This window comes from Protopterus annectens, chromosome 10.part0 (genome assembly GCF_019279795.1).
Source record: "Protopterus annectens isolate FY-2018-M chromosome 10.part0, PAN1.0, whole genome shotgun sequence".
Classification (NCBI taxonomy): Eukaryota; Metazoa; Chordata; order Ceratodontiformes; family Protopteridae; genus Protopterus; species Protopterus annectens.
The window spans coordinates 1,582,329,113-1,582,351,219 of record NC_056744.1 but is presented as its reverse complement, the minus strand read 5'-3'; the positions used below and the strand labels follow the sequence as shown (position 1 = coordinate 1,582,351,219).

Here is a 22,107-nt window from a genome sequence, read left to right as displayed (position 1 = left end):
GCTGTTAGCAACCATCTCTTAAGAGACCTGGAGCAGGACATTTCTTGAATGCCTTTATTTTCAACTTCAACTTTATTAGCTAGCTTAAACCCTAAGCTATGCTGCAAAACAAAAAAGATGAAGCATAGGCAGAGACGAATAAATTCTACAATAATATTAGTATATACCACAAGTATGAAATGTTATTTAAAATGCATGAATAAATAAATACCAAATAAGCAGACCTATACTGTAAGTGCCCAAAGATCTCATTAATGCTGCGAAGCTTTAACTAATGACACTCAAACAAATATACAGTGTAATACAGCTACAGTAAAGTAGCAGAAACCGCAGAACCAAGCTCATGGAAAATGCCTGAGAAGCACTTCAAATTTCAGAGGATACCAAAACCAGGTCAGCAGCAACATTCCCCGACAGCAACAACACACAAACTAGCCATGGCTTTTATACCACAGGCACAAAATCTGGCAAGACACACTACGGTAAAATAGTGGTGCTTCTTAAGTTATCAGCAGCATGACTGTCTTCAAAGTATGCCTCAAAATTCTTCACGAAGAATAGTAACACACCTCAAAGTTGATATCAGCATTCCTCAGGAGATGTAGTGATCCTCAGAACTGGAGGAAAAGGGTAGTTATCTGCTTATCATAATCTGGATCCTTTCATCCAGCGCCATCCGATATGAATAATGGGTCTTTGAGATGCTTGCTGGAGCTGATCTGGTATTACTAGCTCTCCAGCCTCGTTAGTTTAAACTATTTTTTCCCCACAATCCCCCATTGTAGCTACTCTCAGATTAAACTTGCTGCCTACCTAAGGAGCAGATCCTTTGAAGGAGAAGGGAATTACTAGTGAAGATCTTCAGAATAGTCTTTCAGGCTCTCAGAAGGGGAGTGGAGGGAGGACATTGTACTCGGTGGTCCCGGTTAAAAGGATTCAGCATTATGGTAGACAGATAACTATCATATCCTGTTCATCAGGTCCATCTAATCTGATTAATGGTTCAGAATCATAAGCTACCTATAAACCCAGAAGACCCTTAAGAATTGTGGCTCTGTGGAAGTCCAGGGCCTAGATATAATATTTAACTTGCAATGGCTGGCAAATTAATTTAATGTAATCCAGATTGCTGCAGCACATTTTTAAACATCTTTATCAAACATGATGCTAAAAAGTGACATTGGTGCCTATACAATAAAAGAAAAGAAAAAAAAACATAGTATTTTTTTTATTTTCATGCAATACACATTTTAACAATTTTCATTCACTCCAGCATTACATAAATTATTCAAATCCTGCCTTCCCTTAAATTTCACTCCACATTCAGAATATTATTTTGCATATACTGTTGCCACAAATTCCATAAATTTTTATGTAATGTGCTTTTTCGCTTTTCTAAAGATTCCACTTCTGGTTGTTGTACCTCCTTTACATCATTCAGTATTTTAGTTATACCACTTGGTTTCGATTTTGATTTCCATTTTCTAGTAATTGCTTTTTGTTTGTTTGTTTTTTGCAGCCAATTGCATTAAACTTAGCAAGGTTTTACTATGTCTGGGCAATTCAGATCTTGTATTCCATCTCAGAAGAATCATTTCCTTAATTAATCCACATATGAATTCTTGAAAAAGTCTGTGGCAGAGGCTACAAATCCTGTAGCATGAGATTTTGGTTTGGATGACAAAGTCTTGTGAGATGCATAAACTAAGGAAATGCAGTTGGATCACCATCTGGACAGGGACATTTTAGAAACTTACTTTCCCAATTTGTTAGGATTGAAGGAAACACAAACTGGATATCTTTACTTTAATGATTTAGTTCTGCAGAGATAAATTCTTAGTTGCCTATATACAAGTAGCATATGAAGGATATGTGTATATATATATATATATATATATATATATATATATATATATATATATATATATATATATAAAATGAAAGCACTCAACTTCTAGCTATGTCTTTAGTGATCGTGCATTGAAGCTGTTTATTTGTCTTATTCTAAACATAGTTCTTCCATTTTTCAGAAGGTATTTTTTATTATATTTAGTTTCGTATTACTGGCTTTGGGTATTGGTTTAGTTTTTATATTCTCCCTTGGAATGGTTTGGAAATTAAAAAGGTAACTGAAATGCTTGGTTCAAGTTAGTGGTTCAAGCAGGCTTGGAAATGAAGGAAGGATTAGTTTACAGAGACACCCAATCTTTACGGAAAATCAGGTAAGGAGTATTGGAAGACAAGGCCTGCAATTCTGAAATTCCTCTTGCTGAAGAAACTGCCACCAAAACCAGGGTTTTCCACGATAGAAATTTCAACTGCATAAATATGGTGGCTCAAAGAGGATTTTTGTTAATGCTTCTAAAACAAAGTTGAGGCCCCAAAAAGGAATTATTTTTTTTTTATTGGCAGATGAAGGAGAAAGGTGCTTTTTAAAAGGCCTTGCACAACCTATGAAAAGTTATGAAATAAGAGATGACTCCATTATGATAGTTGGATATATCAGCCAGTTGGAATTTTATGATAGAGAGACTGGAACCTGAGCCAAATAAGTGCAAATGAAACTGGAGAACATCAGAGATAAAAGCAGTAAAGAGACAAGTGTCTTGATTTGTTCCCATATAGACAAACATTTCTATTTGTTGTGATAAACTCTGCAAGTAGATTATTTTTGAGAAATAGAAAGTATATGCATGACAGACTGTGATAAGGAAGGGTCTTGGGTCATTAAGGGAATTATACAGACAAAACAATTAACTTGAGGGTGAGCAAGTCCAGGTAAGGCAATCCAAACAAGTGAGAGAAATGATCCAGGCTTGGATCTAGAAGCCATGGGAACTTCTTGAGGTGAGACCTTAATAAGGGGGAACTAAATTTGTTGAGGCCAACATGGGACAATGAGGATCACTGTGCCTTTGCATCCCACAGCTTTCTGTAATAATCTGTAAGTGAAGGGAAGACAGAAATCCAGTAAGTCACTGGCTGACTAGAGCATCTCTTGTCTATTGTCTGTCTGGGGGGATCAGGGTGAGGGTGTTGCTATATTTGGTGTGGGAGGAAAATAAATCAAAGCAAGGCTAGACTCAGCAGTTGAAAATCAGTCAAGCTTCTGCTGGACTGAGGCACAACTTGTAAGGCATGAGAACTGATCTACTGACCTTGTTGGCAAGGCAGTTGATCTTTCTGAGAATGTGTGATGCTATCAAAAAGTAACACAAAGTGATCACCCAATGCCAAAAGTTTATGGCCTCCTAGCATGGGAGTAAGATCTGGTTCCTCCTTGTTTGCTGAAATACCACACAATGGACATGTTGTCTGTTTGCTACTCCTGAGGTAAGAGGTCCTAAAATTCCTGAAATGTAAGAAAAATGACTCTCATCTTCAGGATATTAATGTGAAGCTTGACCTCTGCTGGATTCCAAGTTCCTTGGGTCATCATGCACCCCAACTCAAAGAGGCAATGTTGGTGATTACAGTTGCTATAAGAGGAATAACAAAAGGTGTTCCTGCGTGGATCCTGGAGGAAGGTAACTACCATTCCAGGTGAACCCTGCACTGCTGAGTGATGATGACAAGAACTGATGAGTGATCTAATGTTTGAGACTACTGACCTTTAAGGGGACACTGAAGAATGTGCATGTGAAAGTGAGCATACCGAATCAGAGCTACTGAGGACACCATCAAACCCAAGGACCAAAGAACAAACTTTGAGGGTTGAGAGTGGGAACCACATTTTTGAGGAGATCAGATTCCCCTTGGTGGGAGAGACAAAATTCACTTTGTTGTGTCCAAATGGCATTCGAAGAGCAGAATGGACTGAGAAGGCTGAAGATTTCACTTGACACAGTTTATAGAAATATGCAAGGATAGGCAGAGCTGGAGTAAGTAGTCTCTAGCTTCAATAAGAGAGTCTGTTGTCATAGTAGCAAAGAGCCAGTCATCCAGATATAGAGACACACAGATGAGCTGTGACTACTGCCAGGCATTTGGTGAACACCTGGGAAGCTGTGGTGAGACTGAAGAGCAGGGCTCTGAATTGAAAATGATTGGCTCTGAGACAGTAGTAATGAAATCTTCTGCATGGTTTTGTTATCTTGATATGAAGATAGACATACTAAAGATCAGTTCAGCAAATCCAATAATTTGTCTGCAAACATGGTAATGTTGCTTGTACAGTGACTATCTATCTATCTATCTATCTATCTATCTATCTATAGTAGCTATAGATACAGATATAAATAAACAAGATAACCAAACATTCATTTTTTAAAACTTTGCTGTCATTACCAAAGATAAAAGTCCCAGGTACCTCAGCATCACAGCCTTCCAGGAACATTTAAATTCATCCAACTGCTGTTTTTTGCTGTTTTTGGATTATCACAAATGCAGATTATTGATTTACTTCTGTGATCACTTTTGTTAGATTATGTAAGGTAGTGATGAATCTAATCAATGATGAGTTGTTTGATGTTTTGTGATTCAAATAATCTCACCAGCGATGATTCATTATATACCCATATATATATATATATATATATATATATATATATATATATATATATATATATATATATATATATATATATATTTATATATATATATATATATATATATATATATATATATATATATATATATATGGATCCCTATCACAACACGCCACAAACCCGACACTCAAAACAACGACACCAAAACACCAAAACGCACAAAACCGCAACTCACAAAACCGAACACCATAACACCGACACCCAAAACACCGACACCCAAAACGTAAACTACACATAACACAGAACTATACATGCACTAACCCGAACCCAAACCCTAACCCTAAGGTCCGACACTATCGCACACTTACCCTACCCGCACCCTAACCCTAACTTACTTAACCCACCACTAAACCTACATTCCATCACTATTGCACACTTACCCTACCCGCACCCTAACCCTAACTCACTTAACCCGCCACTACACCTAAAGTCCATCACTACCGCACACTCACCTTTCCCGCACCCTAACCCTAAATCCCACACTATCTCACACTTACCTGTCCGCTCCCTAACGCTAAATCCCTCACTATCGCATACTTACCTGTCCGCTCCCTAATGCTAAATCCCTCACTAGCACACACTTCCCTGTCCACTCCCTAATGCTAAATCCCTCACTAGCACACACTTACCTGTCCGCTCCCTAACGCTAAATCCCTCACTATCGCACACTTACCGACTCGTGCTCACACGTTGCCATGTCAGTGTTTCGGCTGTCGGGAATTCACATTGTCGATCATCTGTCTCGTCGGTCTTCTCGTGTCGGTCTTCTTAGCGTCGGTGTTTCGGCGTGTTGATGAAGTCAAGGGGACCCATAGATATATATATATATATATATATATATATGTATATATATATATATATATATATATATATATATAAATTTTATATATGTACATAAAGATGTACAAATTGATCAATTTTAACAATTGGCTAAAGTATTGGTGTCATTCAAAGGGGATCCAGTGTCTGTCAGCCTGGTATGTCATGCTCGACAAGCCACGTTGCTTCACTAGGGATGGCTTGCACCTGTCACCCCTGGGTTTTCAAATACTGGCAAAGGCTCTTGCCTCCCCCATAGTGCCTTTTTAGGCAAGGCTCAAAAGACAAACCCACCTCCATAGATAACACAAAGAAAAAAAAACTAAGGGTAATGCTGCTCAATGCCAGAAGTCTAAACCTCAAGATGCACGCACTCGAGAATCTCCTCAGTATGGAGAATATCGATATCTGTGCAGTAACAGAAACCTGGCTCAAGGCTCCAGAGAGCACCCCAGCACTAATAGGCTATACTTCATACCATGCTTTTCGGCCCCAAAACTCGGACAGAACCACAAAAGGAGGGGGAGTATCCATATTTATCAAAGATACCCAAACCTCCAGGTTAGTGGCACTGCACGAAGCATCGGAGACCATCCATGTACAACTAACATTGGGCAAAACTGCCTTTCAGTTTGTAGCCTGCTACAGACCACCCTCCCAAACACAGGAACCTCACTCGGCTTTCCTGAGAACACTGGAGAATATGAAGGTCTCTCCAAACACCATTATATTGGGTGACTTCAACTACCCAAACATTGATTGGGAAAACTACTCAAGCCCAATCACCCTCACCCAACGGTTCCTAGAATTTATAAACTCAAATGCTATGGAACAACTAGTCACCACTCCCACAAGAGGGGAAAACATATTGGATCTGGTCATCACCAACATGGGGTCTCTATGTTCCACACCAGAGGTATACCCCTCATTGGTAAGATCAGACCATAAACTAATCTCACTGGACATCCATATTCCATCCCCACCCCCAGCCAAGGAAACCACGGTGAAGAACTTCTCAAAAGCAAACTTCACACTTCTCAAAACCGAGGTGGAATCCTTCAAAGCCCCTGGGCCAGTGGAAAATACAGTCCAAAATGCAGAATCCTTTACAAAAGCATTCTATGGACACCTACAGGAATGCATGGAGCATGCTATCCCAAATAAAACCAAGACTCACTCCTCCAAAGGCAGGAGACCTGTCTGGTGGACCCTGGCCATAAATAGGCTATACAACAGAAGGAGAAAGCTACTACATGATAGAGCAAAATCCCAAAAAGGGAAGGCATCTCTGATCAGTACTAGCAAGAAACTATGATCCCTCATAAAATCATCTAAGGCCAGCTTCGAAAGAAAAATTGCACAAGACACTAAAGATAATCACAAGGCCTTCTTTAGTTATGTCAGAAACCTGGGAGGCAACTCCCAGATATGCTCTGAGTTAGTGCAAAATGACAAAAAATACACTGAACCCACAGACATTACCAACATCCTGGCAGAAAGGTTCAGTGCAAACTTCTCCTCTTCCCCCCAAAAGAGCAAATGTCTATCCCAACAGAGTGTAGCCTTCCTGAGATCACAGATGCACAGGTGAGAGCTGCCCTCTCCAAAGCAAAAAACACAGCATCAATGGGACCAGACGGTGTCCCGGGCTACGTCTTACATGAGCTCCAAGAAGAACTAAACCCTCATATAAAGTCACTGTTCAATCTCAGCCTTACTACAGGATATGTACCCAAGGAATGGCATACAGCAACAGTGGCCCCACTCCACAAAGGTGGTGCCACAACAGACCCCGGAAACTATTGCCCTATAAGCCTGACTAGCCTGGTCTGCAAAGCTATGGAGCGTATCATCATGGAAATCATAAACAAAGACATTGGGAACCTCCAGACACTGGATCCTACCCAATTCGGCTTTGTTAAGGGCAGATTTTGCCTCTTGAACCTGGTCAACTTCTTTGAAACAGTTACCAAAGCCATAGATGAAAGGAAGGTAGTCCACACAGCCTACCTGGACCTCGCAAAAGCCTTTGACACAATACCCCACTCAGGCATCATAAATAAGCTCACCAGCTTAAATATCAACCCCTATGTCACAAGATGGGTTGCAAACTGACTCAGGGATAGAACCCACATGGTCAGAATAGCAGGTGCCATGTTGGACTCTAAAGCAGTTACAAGTGGCGTCCCACAAGGCTCAGTCCTGGGACCTCTCTTGTTCAGTATATATTTCTCCGAGGTACAGGCTAACACAGGTGGACTATGGCTGACCAAGTTCGCAGATGACTGCAAACTGGGTGCTATAATCGACTCTGGCTGACACAAGCATCCTCCAAAAGGGTCTCATAGAGATGGATAACTGGTGCCAGAGCCATGGCCTAAAGCTAAATGCCAAAAAGTGCATAGTCATCCCCCTTTGGGAAAAACAAAGTGGCCACAAATTACCACATAGGTGGTAATCCATTAAGTACGGAAGAAGTAATTAGGGACTTGGGGACCCAAGTAGATAGCAATCTCTCCTTTGACAATCACGGTGCCAAAGTGGTTAGAAAGACCTTCTATATAGCCGACCTTATCACAAATGGGTTCACATCTAGATCAAGAGAGGTCATTGTGCCCCTCTACTCATCACTTATCAGGCCCATAATTGAATACAATGCCCCATTTGGGATGTACCTTACCCGACACCTGCAGCAACTGGAAAGACCCCAAAAGTACCTCACCAAGAGGATCAAGGGGCTTAAACAGATGCCCTATGCAGTTCGGCTAAAGAAACCCCAGCTCTACTCAGTTGCATACCACCTACTCAGAGGCGATCTGTGTCTGACGTATAAAGCCATGTCCAACCCAGAATTAATGGACATGCTTCACCTCAGGAAATCCAAATCCCTTAGAGCTACACGCTCCAGGGACTTGAACCTCAGCACAGAAATAAATAGGACATGCTGGAGGGACAGATTCATATCCCAGAGGCTCCCCTCACTCTGGAACAAAATCCCAATCCATGTTAGGCAGAGCCTCTCACTGACCCTCTTCAAGAGAAATCTTGATGAGTGGATGGGAGATCGTAAGTTTACCCCTGGGATCTCTTCTGTGTCCCTGCTTGACAGAGGTACAGTAAACTAACCTTAAAAGGGCTACCTTCTGTGACCTACTATACAGAGGCACAGTCAACTAATCTAAAAGGGTGGCGAAAGCCAAACACACTCTGGCTAGGCTTATAAATGCCCTAGGGCAGATAGCCTAGTATCAACCTATGAACCTATGAACCTAAGAGAATATATATATATATATATATATATATATATATATATATATATATACACACACACATTATATATACATACATATGGTTTACTATCAAATGACTGAAAACCAAAAGACTGAATCTCAAATAGACTGAAAATTCAAAATACTGAATACATTTTTAATGCAAGAGGCAAGCCTCCCTGCTCCCCTCATGTGGGGGCTGTGCCTCTAACACCCCCTGCTAACTATATATACCAACTCCATGATCATACAACAGTGGAGAAATGGCAAATTCCATCATTCAGTATTTCTGACAATTTACTTACACCTTCCATAAAGAGACAATAACTTATTTGGACATTGAACTCTGTAAGGATCGAACTCATAAAAGATTGGCTGCCAGAATCCATAGAAAGGACACTTTCTCAAATACATATTTACATTTCAGTAGTTCACATCCCTTCCACCATAAAAAATCAGTAATCAAAGGCCAGTTAGTTTGGACCGCAAGGATGGTCACAATGAATTTTTGAAGGAATGTGAAAAAATAGCTGATATGTTTCTTTCTAGAGGGTATCCGAGACCTTATTGAGGAAATTATGACCAAGATTACACAGAAGAGGTCTAATGGTGTCTACACCCCACTATTACAGGGGAAAGCCCTTTCCTGTAACATGACAAATATTGTTACCAACCAAATGACAAACAGGTCCCCGGTCTCTTTTATACCAACATTTAGCTCAGAAAGTGGACAGATTCTTTCAATAATAAAGAAAAACTGGAATTTGCTGAGTAACAATTCTGAATTATATCCACTATTAGGGTCTCTTCCCTCTTTTACATTTAAGAAGGGTAAGAATTTGAAAAACCTTTTGGAGGTAAGTAACATTAGAACTGTAAGGAACCCAGGTATGACCAAATGTGAATCCTGTAATTATTGTAAATTCATAGATAAAGGGTACATATTTTATATTAGCGATCAACATTACACCATTACATCAAGAGCTTGAATATGTAGTTTAAAATGTAATGTTTTATGTAAAATACAACAGCATTATTAAGAAAGGAAGTAGGTAGGTTATTTTTATTTTTACTTTTATGTCTATCCTACTTTTTTTCTTAATATCTTTTATTTAATTAATTTTTTACTTACTATAATTTTAAAACAATTTGCCAGGGTTTGCAGATTTCCTACATATAGGAAATTGACTAATTATAAATCCCTAAGGTTAATAATTATTGCATTTTAGTTTTGTAATTAACTAACAAACTGGAATGTAAAGGCTGATATGATTTTTTGTCTATTTTTTTAAGTACAGTAGCTTATTTTATTGTAATTTACTTCATTCTATTTTGTGTTAATTTACTGTTTGTATGTTGTACCAACTAGTAGCATTGATTAACTTAATTTTTGCTGCAAAGTTTAGGGTAATTTATTATGTCTAATTGGTACATACTAAGTAATTAAGTTAATTGGAGAAAGCGGGAAGTGTATTTAAGTGAATTTGAGTTGCTGTTTGTTGTCTGAAGAAGTCTAGTTACTAAACTAGACGAAAAGCATTTAACTCTACTTGTGATTTGCTACCAGTTTTTTACTTAAGTTATTTTTAATAAAGAGCTGAAGAGCTGAAGACTTTGGGGTGCTGTTTGTTCCTGCCTTGGTTTGTTTGTTCTATGGTTAAGAAGTACTAGCAATTACCTAGAGGAGCTGACAAAGGTTAAAGTATTGGAGAATAAGGGGAATCTCACAGAACAAAAAGAGGCACAAGTACAGAATGCCAAAGAGAAAATAAGGGAGTATCTGGATAATATACATGAGACTGGAAAAATTGCTATTAAGCAAATATTTTTGATAACTTCAAGATACAAAACTTTTAGCACAACTATGCAAGGAAAAGAAAGCAGAAGGGGTTGTTCCAAAAGTTATGGAACCTAGAACAAGAAAAATAATCAGAGATTCTGTAGCAGTATTAGAGATATTTTGGAAATGTTATGAACATTTCTATAAAGTAGACAAATGTGGAAATAAAGAAAGAGCACAAATGGAAATATGTATGGAAGACTTAATTATGCCAAGGCTAATGGCAGATGAGGCTCAGCAACTAACAGTTAAGATAGGAGGAGATGAGATAAAAATAGTGCTGCAATCAGTCTTCAGGAAAGTCTCCAGGAACAGATGGTGTTCCAGTGGAAGTTTGGAACTTAGGAGGAAAGAAAGTGATAAATAAATGGAAGATTTTATTTAACAGTATTTTAAAAGGAGGTAAAGCACCAACATCTTGGAAAAATGCTGTGGTGGCTGTAATATCTAGAGACAGTAAAGACCAATCAGATCTTTCTTCATATAGGCCAATTTCAAATGTAGACTATAATTATAAAGTCTTTATATCTATAATAGCAAAAATAATGGCAAAGGTGTTGCCAAAATTGGTAGATATGAATCAATGTAGTTTTATGGTGGTGATGATCCAGAGGAAACAAAATGTAAGAAAATACTATTGTTGTTAGTGGGTTTTCATGCAGAGAAAGCATTCAATAAAGTAAGCTGGAATTTTATAAGTAGGGTAATGGAGGCATCTGCATACCTTGATACAATAATAAGGTTACTTAGCCGAATATATGAAAGATCGGCGGCAAGAGTTAAAGTGGCTGGGTTCCTTATAGTATGTAGTTTTTGAATAGAGGAACAAAGCCAAAGGCAAAGAGAATAAGGGACTCAGAAATGCAATGATATAATTGGTATGGTAATGAAGAAAAGCTGACCTTATTATCTAATAAAGCCAGAAAAAGACACCTCTGTTTTGTGGAACATGTAAGACAGTTTCAGTCTTTTCAGGATATAAACTTAATAAGGGTAAAACAAAGGTCATAACCATTAATTATATACCAACACATGAATTGGTTCAGCAATACCCATATTTATGGGAACATGATAAGATGAAGCATTTTGGAGTATGGATTAAAAAGGCTTCTGTTATGGCATTTAAGGATATCTGGGAAGAGACATACCAAAAGCTAATATAAAAACTGAGAAACTGGAAGCTCTTGTTTATGGATATGGACAGTAAGATACAAGGAATGAAAACGCTTTTAGTCCCTTTCATTTTATATAGGGGGTCAAACAACCAGATGAGAAGTTGCAGACGATAATTAATAGAGCTGAAGGAATTTTTTGGGGAGGGAAATATGACAAGAATTAACTGGGATAAGTTTATTCTTTCAGTATGTTGTTGTGCCTTTCGGCTTTTTCCAGTTAGGGGGTCGCCAGAGCGGAACTCTGATCCGCTAATGATTGGTAGGTGATTATTACGTGCCGAGTTACCAGCCCTGTTGCACAACCTTTAACGAAGGTATGCCCATTCACGCATGTCTCCACGCAGAAGACACTCTAGCTGAGAATCGAACCGGACAGCGTCTTACTGTGAGGCGACAACGCTACTGCAGCACCACCACCGCGGGTGTATAAGAAGGTGATTTAGGATTACCTGATTTGAAGGGATATGTTAGAACTACACAGTTAAGGGTCATATACATACACACAGAAAGTTATATTTCAAAATGGAAAGGGATGATGATGAAGCAGGTGGGGATGTTCAAGAAATAAAGAGAAAGTGGGATTTTGGGTGCAGATCCTTAGGGAGAATAATAACAAACATACAGAATATTATATTCATAAAGTGAACACAAGAATGGAGAAAGGAGATTTTGCCAATAAGGATGACTGCTAGTAGAAATACAGAAAATTAAGAGAGGGCTGGAATTTACTGATAAAACATGGCAAAGGAACCAAGGTATTGGGAGCAAATAAGCATAGAAGGAAAGGTAATAGTGTGGGATGAGGCCAAGAAGATGTTTGGACTGCAGGCTAAAGACTGCCTTCCCAACAAGGGATTGATATCCAAGTATAGGCAAAGAGAAAAGGATAGGGGAATCTTAAGTGAAAGACCTGGTATGGTAGAGTATTTAGTTGAATCTAGAACAGAAGCTGTTGTTAATAAAGGACAATTAGTATGGGCTACAAAATGTATTTATTATTATTATTTATTTTACATTTGGTAACCGGGAAAGTCCAACTGCACACACATCCTTTTTCAGCAGAGGCCTGGGGACAAAAGCTCCATGGACAAAAATCAGTATAAATCACATAATATAATATAAATCAATATGAATCACATATGAATGAAAGGAAATACAATTTAAACTCTCAATAGAAATCTGCCCAAGCAACAGGGACCTCCAAAGCAGAAGCACAAGCAACCTGCACCCCCCCCCAACACAACCCAAATGACACATAACCCACAACCCCAGTGTGCCACCCAACCACAGCCCATAAGGCATAACAACGTACCCAACACTCTAGTCATAGCTGACTCTATAGTCAGGTACACTGATGTTCCACTCACCAGGCTAAACAAGGAGAAAGTTACTGTCAGCTGCCTGTCGGGTGCCAGGATCCGCCACATAACACACACATTCAGGTCATTCCACAACAAGTACAAATATGACTCTGTCATTGTCCATGTTGGTGTGAATGACCTGAGATGTACCTCCCTGGACTACCTGAAAAGAGACATGAAGGAGTTGTCCGATCTTGTAGCCCAGTCAGGTATGACCATAGCCCTGAGTAGCATCCTGCCATCACCCAGAATGATACCACAGTACAAGGACAAAATGATTGAATTCAACAACTGGCTAAGCTACTGGTGTCATTCTAAGGGGATCCAGTATCTGTCTACCTGGGATGACATGATCGACAGACCACAATGCTTTGCCAGAGATGGCCTACACCTGTCACCCTTGGGATTCCAGATACTGGCTAAGGCTCTTGCCACCCCTGCAGTGCCTTTTTTAGGCAAGGTTAAAATGACAAACTCACCACTGTAACAGGTACAAGCAAGCAAAATCTGAGGGTAATGCTACTCAATGCTAGAAGTCTAAACCTCAAAATGCATTCACTCGAGGCACTCCTTAAAATGGAGAACATCGACATCTGTGCAGTGACAGAGACCTGGTTCAAGGCTCCAGAGAGCAACCCTGCATTACCAGGCTATAATTCATGCCACACCTTTCGGCCACCTAACCTGGACCGAAACACTAAAGGCAGAGGGCTGTCCATATTCATTAAGGATATCCACACCTCCAGGCTAGTTGCTCAGCATAATGCATCCAAGATTATCCAAGTGCAAATAACTCTGGGCAAGACCGCAATCCAAATTGTAGCTTGCTACAGATCCCCCAGGATTCCCACTCGTCATTTCTTGATACACTAGAAAATATTAGGGTACAATCTAACACCCTAATAATGGGCGATTTCAACTACCCCACCATTAACTGGAAAAGCTACTCATGTACCAACTCTTTTGCTCATTGTTTTCTGGAATTCATAAATTCCAACACCTTGGATCAATGTATCCACTCCTAAACCAGGAGCAGCAATATCCTAGATCTAGTCATTACCAACATGGGCAACCAGTGTTCCACACCAGAGGTCAGTTCCTCATTGGTCAGATCATACCACAAGCTAATCATCCTAGACATCCACATCCTACCCCCACCCCCCATTAGGGAAACCACCGTAAAAAATTTCTCCAAAGCCAACTTCACACTTCTTAAGACAGAAGTGGCAAACTTCATGACATCCATGCAGACGGACAATAGAGCTACGACTGCTGAATCCTACACAAATGCACTTTATAAGCACTTACACGAGTGCATGGATTGTGCAATCCCTAACAGAACCAAGATGCTATAAAAAAGAAGCCATTCTGGTGGCCCCCTGCCATAAACAAAGTCTACAACAGAAGAAAGAAACTGTTGCAAAAAAGAGTAAAATCTCACAATTGGAAGAACTCCCTGGTCAGGCTCAGTAAAAAGCTGAGATCCCTCATAAAATCCTACAAAGCTAGTTACGAAAAAAAAATACCACTGATTCTAGAGACATCCACAAAGCATTCTATAGCTATGTCAAGAATCTTAATGGCAACACTCAGATCTGTTCTGAGTTACAGCACAATGGCACTAAATATACAGAACTAACTGATATTGCCAACATCCTGGCAGATAGGTTCCATGCTAACTTTATCCCCCTCTCACCCCCTAAAGAGCCCATCTCTATACCAGAAGTATGCAAAGTTCCTGTAATCACAGCTGCACAGGTAAAAAACACACTTTCCAAAGCCAGGAACACAGCATCCATGGGACCTGACAAAAGCCCAGGCTGCATTCTACAAAAACTACAGAATGAACTGGCACCCCACATAAGTACCATGTCCAATCATAGCCTCACCTCAGGCTTTGTGCCCACTGAATGGCACACAGTGACGGTTATCCCACTCCACAAAGGGAGAGCCACCATGGACCCTGGAAATTACTGCCCCATCAGCCTGATAAGCCTGGTCTGCAAGGCTATGGAATGTATCATCATGGAATTTATAAACAATGACATTGGTAATCTCCAATCTCTGGACCCTACCCAGTTCGGGTTTGTAAAAAGCAGATCATGTCTCCTAAACCTGATAGACTTCTTTGAAGCGGTCACCAAAGCCGTAGATGAGGGTAAGGTGGTTCACACAGCCTATATAGAGCTTACCAAGGCTTTCAACACCATCCCCCACTCTGGGATTATAGATAAACTCACTAAACTAGGTATATTTCCCTATGTCATAAGATGGGTTGCCAACTGGCTCACTGAAAGAACCCACACTGTGAAAGTAGCAGACTCCAAATCCAACTTCAGACCAGTGACAAGTGGAGTACCACAGAGTTCAGTCCTGGGTCCTCTCCTGTTTGGTATCTACTTCTCAGAAGTACAGGTTAGCACAGAAGGTATTTGGCTAATGAAGTTCGCAGATGACTACAAACTAGGAGCCATACTCAAAACTCCTAATGATGTGGACATCCTACAAAAGTGCCTCACTGAGACAGATGCCTGGTGTCAAAGTCATGGCCTCAAGCTCAATGCCAAAAAGTGCATTGTCATCCCTTTTGATAAAAACTCTGTACCCATGAACTGCCACATAGGTGATAGTCTACTTAATACTGAAAGTGTGATAAGAGACCTTGGGACACAGGTGGACAGCAGTCTCTCCTTTGATAATCACATCACCACAGTAGTCAGGAAATCCTTCTACATGGCACACCTCATCACAAAAGGTTTCTCATCCAGGAAAAAAGAGGTCATTGTTCCCCTCTACTTGTCACTCATTAGACCCATTATAGAGTACAATGCCCCTTTTGATATGTACCTCACAAGACATCTACAACAACTAGAAAGGCCGCAGAAATGCCTCACAAAGAGGATTACTGGCCTCAAACAGATGTCCTATGCAGACAGTCTCAAAAATCTCCAGCTTCACTCCGTTGCACATCACCTACTCAGAAGCGATCTCTGCCTAACATACAAAGCTATGTCAAACCCAGAGCTGTTGGACATGCTCCACCTAAAGAAATCCCAATCCCTCCGAGCTACACACTCTAGGGACCTAAACCTTGTCACCACAATAAACGGAATATGCTGGAGGGATAGATTCCTGTCCCAGAGACTTCCCATACTCTGGAACAAACTACCTATCTATATCAAACAAAGCTCCTCATTAGTACTCTTCAAGAAAAATCTTGATGATTTGATGGGAGATAGGAAATTCACCCCGGAGATCACTTCTGTGGCTCTGCTCGACAGGGGCACAGGAAAATAATTTTCTTGGGTGGAGAAAGCCAGGGTACCTTTTTGGCTAGGCTTATATAGGCCCCAGGGCCTATGAGCCTATGAGCCTATGAACCTATTAAGTTACATATAGATTGTATACAGATGCGTCAAATATTAGAGAACAAAAATATGTACACACAGATCAATCAGCAGAGTACATATAGTTATGAATCAGTTCTGAGATGTCATGTGTCACAGAATCAAATACAGATAAAGCCACAGAATCATATAATTAAGAAATTATTCTGAAACAGGAGTCAGAGAGTCAAATAAAGATTTCTATATGCATGTTCATTCAGACCTGGTATAGTAGAGTATTGAGGGTGAAAGCTTGCCAGGACTGGTACAGGAACAGAGCCAAGAATTAGATAGATGAGTTTTTAGAGATTTTTTAAACTATACTAAGGAGGGATTGGATGCTATACAGGTGGGCAGTGTATTCCCTACTTTAGGTACGAAGTTAGAGAAGAGGGATTCACTGTCACTATTGCTGGCTTTTGTTGAGTCTAGAAAGAATTTATTACCGGAGTGGAGAGTTCTATTACTGGAGTAAGGATATAATAGATTTTGAAGTGCAGGGTTTTTCTCTGGCTGGTACAAAATTTTGTAGGCTAGCATAAGTTGGTTGTAGAGTAGAAGCTGAGGAAGTTGCAGCCAGCTGAATTGTTTTAGGGTAGTACAGTGATATGACCTGTAAGGAGAATCAGAGGCAAACCTTGCTATTTTGTTATAGCACGAGTCTAGTTTAGCTAAATTAGTCATTCTAAGGTTAGTAAGAATAGAGGGAAGTGTACAGATGAGATGAGTGTATGCAACAGTGAACTTTGTGTGTTTTGTAAAAAGCTGCTTAGTTCTGTATAGAACCTTAAAATATTGCATGATAACTATAAGAACCAATCAGAGGAGGTCGGAAAAGATTGGGAAGAGTGACTGGAAAAGCAATTTACAAGAGGACAATAGGAGGATGTACGTGTGGCTCCCAAGTATTCAACAAAGTCCAGAAGGTTTAGGATTTTTGCTTGGAAGTGTTTGCATAAATTCCCTACAGAGTACTCTGTCAGAAATATTGGATGAGCAAATGGGTGTAAATAAAGAAATGATTTTTTTGAGCTGCAATACGGCATCTGAATTGTCTATACATAGCAAGGCCTTGTTAAGTTGAATTCTGTTGGCTCCAAAAAAAAAAGCAAATACTTTTAAATGGAAATCATAGTCTAAATCAATTGTTTTTGTAGCACTGACTATTATAAAAGAGATAAAAGAACTGGAAGACGGATGTTTTGTAAAGGTGAAGGAGCAAATTGCATAGAAGTAAATGTCAATTGTGGGAACAATACATGCACAATAATGTTCAATGCGGAGATGTGAGGTGTAATGGAAGGCAGGAATTCAGCAATTTATGTAATGTTGGACTGATGATATTTTCAAGAAAAGAAAAGATATGTGATGGATGATGTATGTAAATGGAAAAAATGTTAAAATGGTGTTTTCTTTTTTGATTATGTATATTTGCCTATGATTTAAGTAATAATTTAATAAATGTGTTAAAAAAAGAATTTGGCAGGGTGACTTCCACACCATCATACCATTTAAGCATCACAGTGGGGCTCATGCCTGCCCCCATGATACAGGGGGGTTAAGCCCTGAGTGTGACCCAGATAAATGGTGTTTGGTTAACAGCACAGGTCCTGGAGGGGACAGGCCTTAGAGGATAGGAATGAGTGACCATTTCCATCTCACATATCCTGATCCCACTCTGGCTCACCATTTAAGTAACACATAGATGGGTGCACAGAACCTTAGTCTGCAAATCATATGTCGCCAAGTGGCACCATGCATGAAAGTAGCTTGGGGAACAATGTGCATATGGAGGCATGCACATTTCCACAAAGTAAAAAGCATCATGGAGCTAAATACCAGTACCACAGACCAGTGCTCTACCCTCTCAGCTTTTCAAGTGAAGAGCAAAAAAGGACGTTCCTTCTACTGTGGCCAGATGCATGACACATCTCACACCCCCCCACCCCCAATCTCAGCCATTCAGGTCCCATTTCTGTGCCCAGCCCTTCTTGCTCACATTTCAAAAAAATAATGTCTTCTCCCAAACTGTAACAAACAGCTACTACAGTTTATACCCTCCTGCATGGAGCACCACATCACTCAGGTTTTAGTTAAACAAACAAAAAAAAAATTTAAACTGTAGCAAGCCGCATGCTAGAAATGTAGCAAATATTTGCTATAATTTATACCCTACCAACATGGAGCTCTACAGTGCTCAGGTTTTACTTAAAAAGAATCTTCTTTTAAATTACAGCAAACTGCATGCTACAAATGTAGTAATAAGTTGCTACAGTTTATACCCTGCTTGCATAAAGTGCTACATTGCTCATATCTTAATTTAAAAAAAAAATCTTTTAAATTGTAGCAAGCAGTTACAATGGTTCCGACCACACACAGAGAACTATACTGCTCAGGTTTGACTGCAAAAGCTGGTATTGCATTAAAGAGATGCAGATCAGCTGATCATGCCCACCCAACAGTTTGCGCCTGAGGCAGTTGCCCCTCTCACCCCACCCTAGCTATGCTACCGCAAAGGAGGGCCATAGAATTTTGTACTCCATGTTTGAGAATTCATTAGGAGAAATCATATCTGGGCAGACTTGAGAACTTTAGTTTTATTAACATAGGAATGCAAATTCCCACTGACTATGGACCAAGGACTAACAAAAAACAAAAAAAAAACAAAAAAATATATATATATCCACAGTATCCAAAGACCTGAAGCACACAGGATGTTGCATGAAAGCTGTCAACCTTTATTAATCCATATCAGTATGCAGTTTTGACCAACCCCATGGACTTTACAGACTCAGACTGTTTAGCTCCTTCTCAGACTACATTGGTTCTACCCATCCATAATCTTGGCTTAACCAAAACTGAGGAAGATGTTTTCTTACCTTAAACTCTTGGACTAATATGTTGCTCCCTTTGCTTCACTTTAGGTTACATTCACCACTTGCCCAAATATATCATGTCAATTTGAGCTGGTAGAATAGGATCTACATGGCACAGATATTTCACAGTGCCACCTCAGTGCTTAATTTGTTACTACATCTATATTGAATAACTTACCCATTACTCAGTGTATGCAATCTCCCTGACCAGACCCACCTGAACTTAGAGTCTCCTGCTAATTGTTTCTGGCTCTGTAGCTCAGGGGTTAGAGCACTGGTCTTGTAAACCAGGGGTCATGAGTTCAAATGTCATCAGGGCCTGTGGCTTCTCCTAATACCAACCTATAAATGTTGTGGGAAGAAATATCCAGGGAATTGTTATGGCTAGGCTTGTGTAGGCCCTAGGGCTGATTTTAGATTTTGTTTCAGAGACCATCCCTTCTCCTCATATTTCAGGATGCTTATAAATGGTATGTGTGTGTATATATATATATATATATATATATATATATATATATATATATATATATATATATATATATATATATACATTCTGACTTAAAAACTTGGCCACCTGACCTTCTAGGAATTAGGCCTAAGAGCTGTATTATCTCCAGGACTACTTTCATATCATGATTAATTTATAAATTGCCAGGAAGGGTCATGAATATAAGAACCTATAAACAAATAGCACCTTAAAAACGCAGCGATCTAAGCAGGTGCTGCAAGCTGCAGGACAAAAGCAGCTCGAGATAATACCCCTGAAACAGCCCAAAACGAAAAACAGTCTATATGAATGAACGTGCATTTTAAAAATCCTTAAACAGCATTATGAAACAGCTTTCAATTTTCAGCCATAAAATGTCCTTTTTAATTGCCTCCTAGATGCCATCAGAGAACATCTTGTAGTGCCTAAATCAAAGACAAGAGTCCCACAAATTGCAAAGCAAAAAACTCTTGGAGGCCCCAGGCCCTGATGGACAGATCTGTAAAAAATATTGCCTCTTCCACTTTCAGGGTTGCTCATCTGCCTGACTTTATTCCTCTCACTGACCCTGAGTCAGTATCCATTTAAATGGGATACAGTCACAAATAATTATCTAGGTACAAATTGACAAAATGCAAGCATTCTTAAAAGTACTATTCAACATATTCCATGCTGCCACAATAGCATTCTGATGTGATTTAGGAGAGATGGGAATTTTCTGAGCTTTGCAGAAACTGAAAAATGGCTCTTTGCGATACATCATAGATTTACCCATGAAGCAAAAATATAGACGTGTGTGTGTGTGTGTGTGTGTGTGGGGGGGGGGGGTGTATGTGTACACACACACACACACACACACACACACACACATATATATATATATATATATATATATATATATATATATATATATATATATATTACATAGAGAAAAAAAGATAAACGGTTTCATTTCTCGATCTGATTTTAAATTAATTTTAACAGTTAATAGCTGCTTTGGTTGAGGTCTTTAGGCCCGTATTAGTAATTCTAGTACATAGCTGCACTGCATTTTACTGTTTAAGAGATCTAACTGTTGGCATTAAACCCACTTTCATTCTTATTTACTGAGTGTAAGTCAGGCTAGTCCAAGACTAGTTTCTGAATTAAGGCAGTTCCAGGCAAGTCAGCTCAGAGCTAAGGGTCAAAGAATTACAAAGCTGCTGTTGCTGTTTGCTGTGGTCTTTTAAAAATACTGTTTCATTGTAGTAGTTCCATTCCATAGAAGAAGAAAAAGAGATAAGTGTTTTCATTTCTTGATCTGATTTTAAATCCATTTTAGCAGTCTGTATCTGCTTTGGTTATGGTCTTTAAACATATATTAGTAATTCTAGTACATAGCTGCACTGCATTTTGTTAAGTGGCCTAACAGATTCCTTCTTATGCACTGAGTGTACGTCAGGTTAGTTTAGGGCTATCCTTTGCATTAAAGTAGTTCCAGGCCAGTCAGCTCAGAAATAAGGGTCTAATTGTTTTACCTGCAACCTACCCTGTTGTAGTTGCATTCTTAAATCCAGTGTATCTGTTGTTACCTGCCCTTTATGATAATTAAAACATAATTCTCTTCCCCTCCCCATTTATTGTCTGAAGACAATAAGCACAAAAGTATCATTTTGCAAAGTCTCTCCCCTTAAACTACTCACCAGGCTAAAAGACCTTTGATAAAATTGCTTAATATTGAGAGTATCGATACTGCTTGCACTGATATTTGTCTTAAATTAGTGATTTTCATTTTACTATATTTTACTGGTTCTTGTGTGTGGCAGAAAAGGTTTTCCAGCCTTGTTGTTTTATATTAAACTTTAAATACTCAGTAGCAAGTCCACTCAAACATTATTCTAAACATGAATTCCAAGCGGTTATAGTTACCCCTGCCCCCAGAGTCATTCCTGTTAGTATTATGGACCAGCACTTATCACAAGTTAGTAGCCAGTCTGACCGAGATGGGTATCACAAGACAGTGTAAGAATTGTCTCATGGTATCTGACAATCATCTATTTCTCAAACAGCATAACAGTGAGTAAAAGATGTACATAAATAATATCCTTGGAGGCAATAACCTCACACACAGTAAACTCGAACACCAAAATTGCCAGCAGTATATCACACACCCCACCTCTTTAAGGCCATCACAGTACAAATAATCCATTATATGCTCAGGTTCTAAAGATTAACTTGCTTAAACCACAAAGACATCCAAAATACAATAAAGGCACAAAACACACTCAAAAAGTTAAACCTGCCTCCTCACATAACACAAGTAGTCCCAAAGTCACAGATGCTGAGACCATAAGTTAGACATTGACCC

General features: G+C 39.4%; 1 protein-coding gene and 1 non-coding gene across 2 annotated transcripts in view; both read left to right on the top strand.

Annotated features, from left to right (window-relative positions):
- Positions 1 to 22,107, top strand: part of STX1B (syntaxin 1B) — a 915,847-nt gene that overhangs the window by 798,467 nt on the left and 95,273 nt on the right. The gene's annotated exons all lie outside the window — the stretch shown is intronic.
- On the top strand, positions 19,522 to 19,594 carry TRNAT-UGU. The gene has a single exon. It is a non-coding gene; the product is annotated as a tRNA-Thr (tRNA).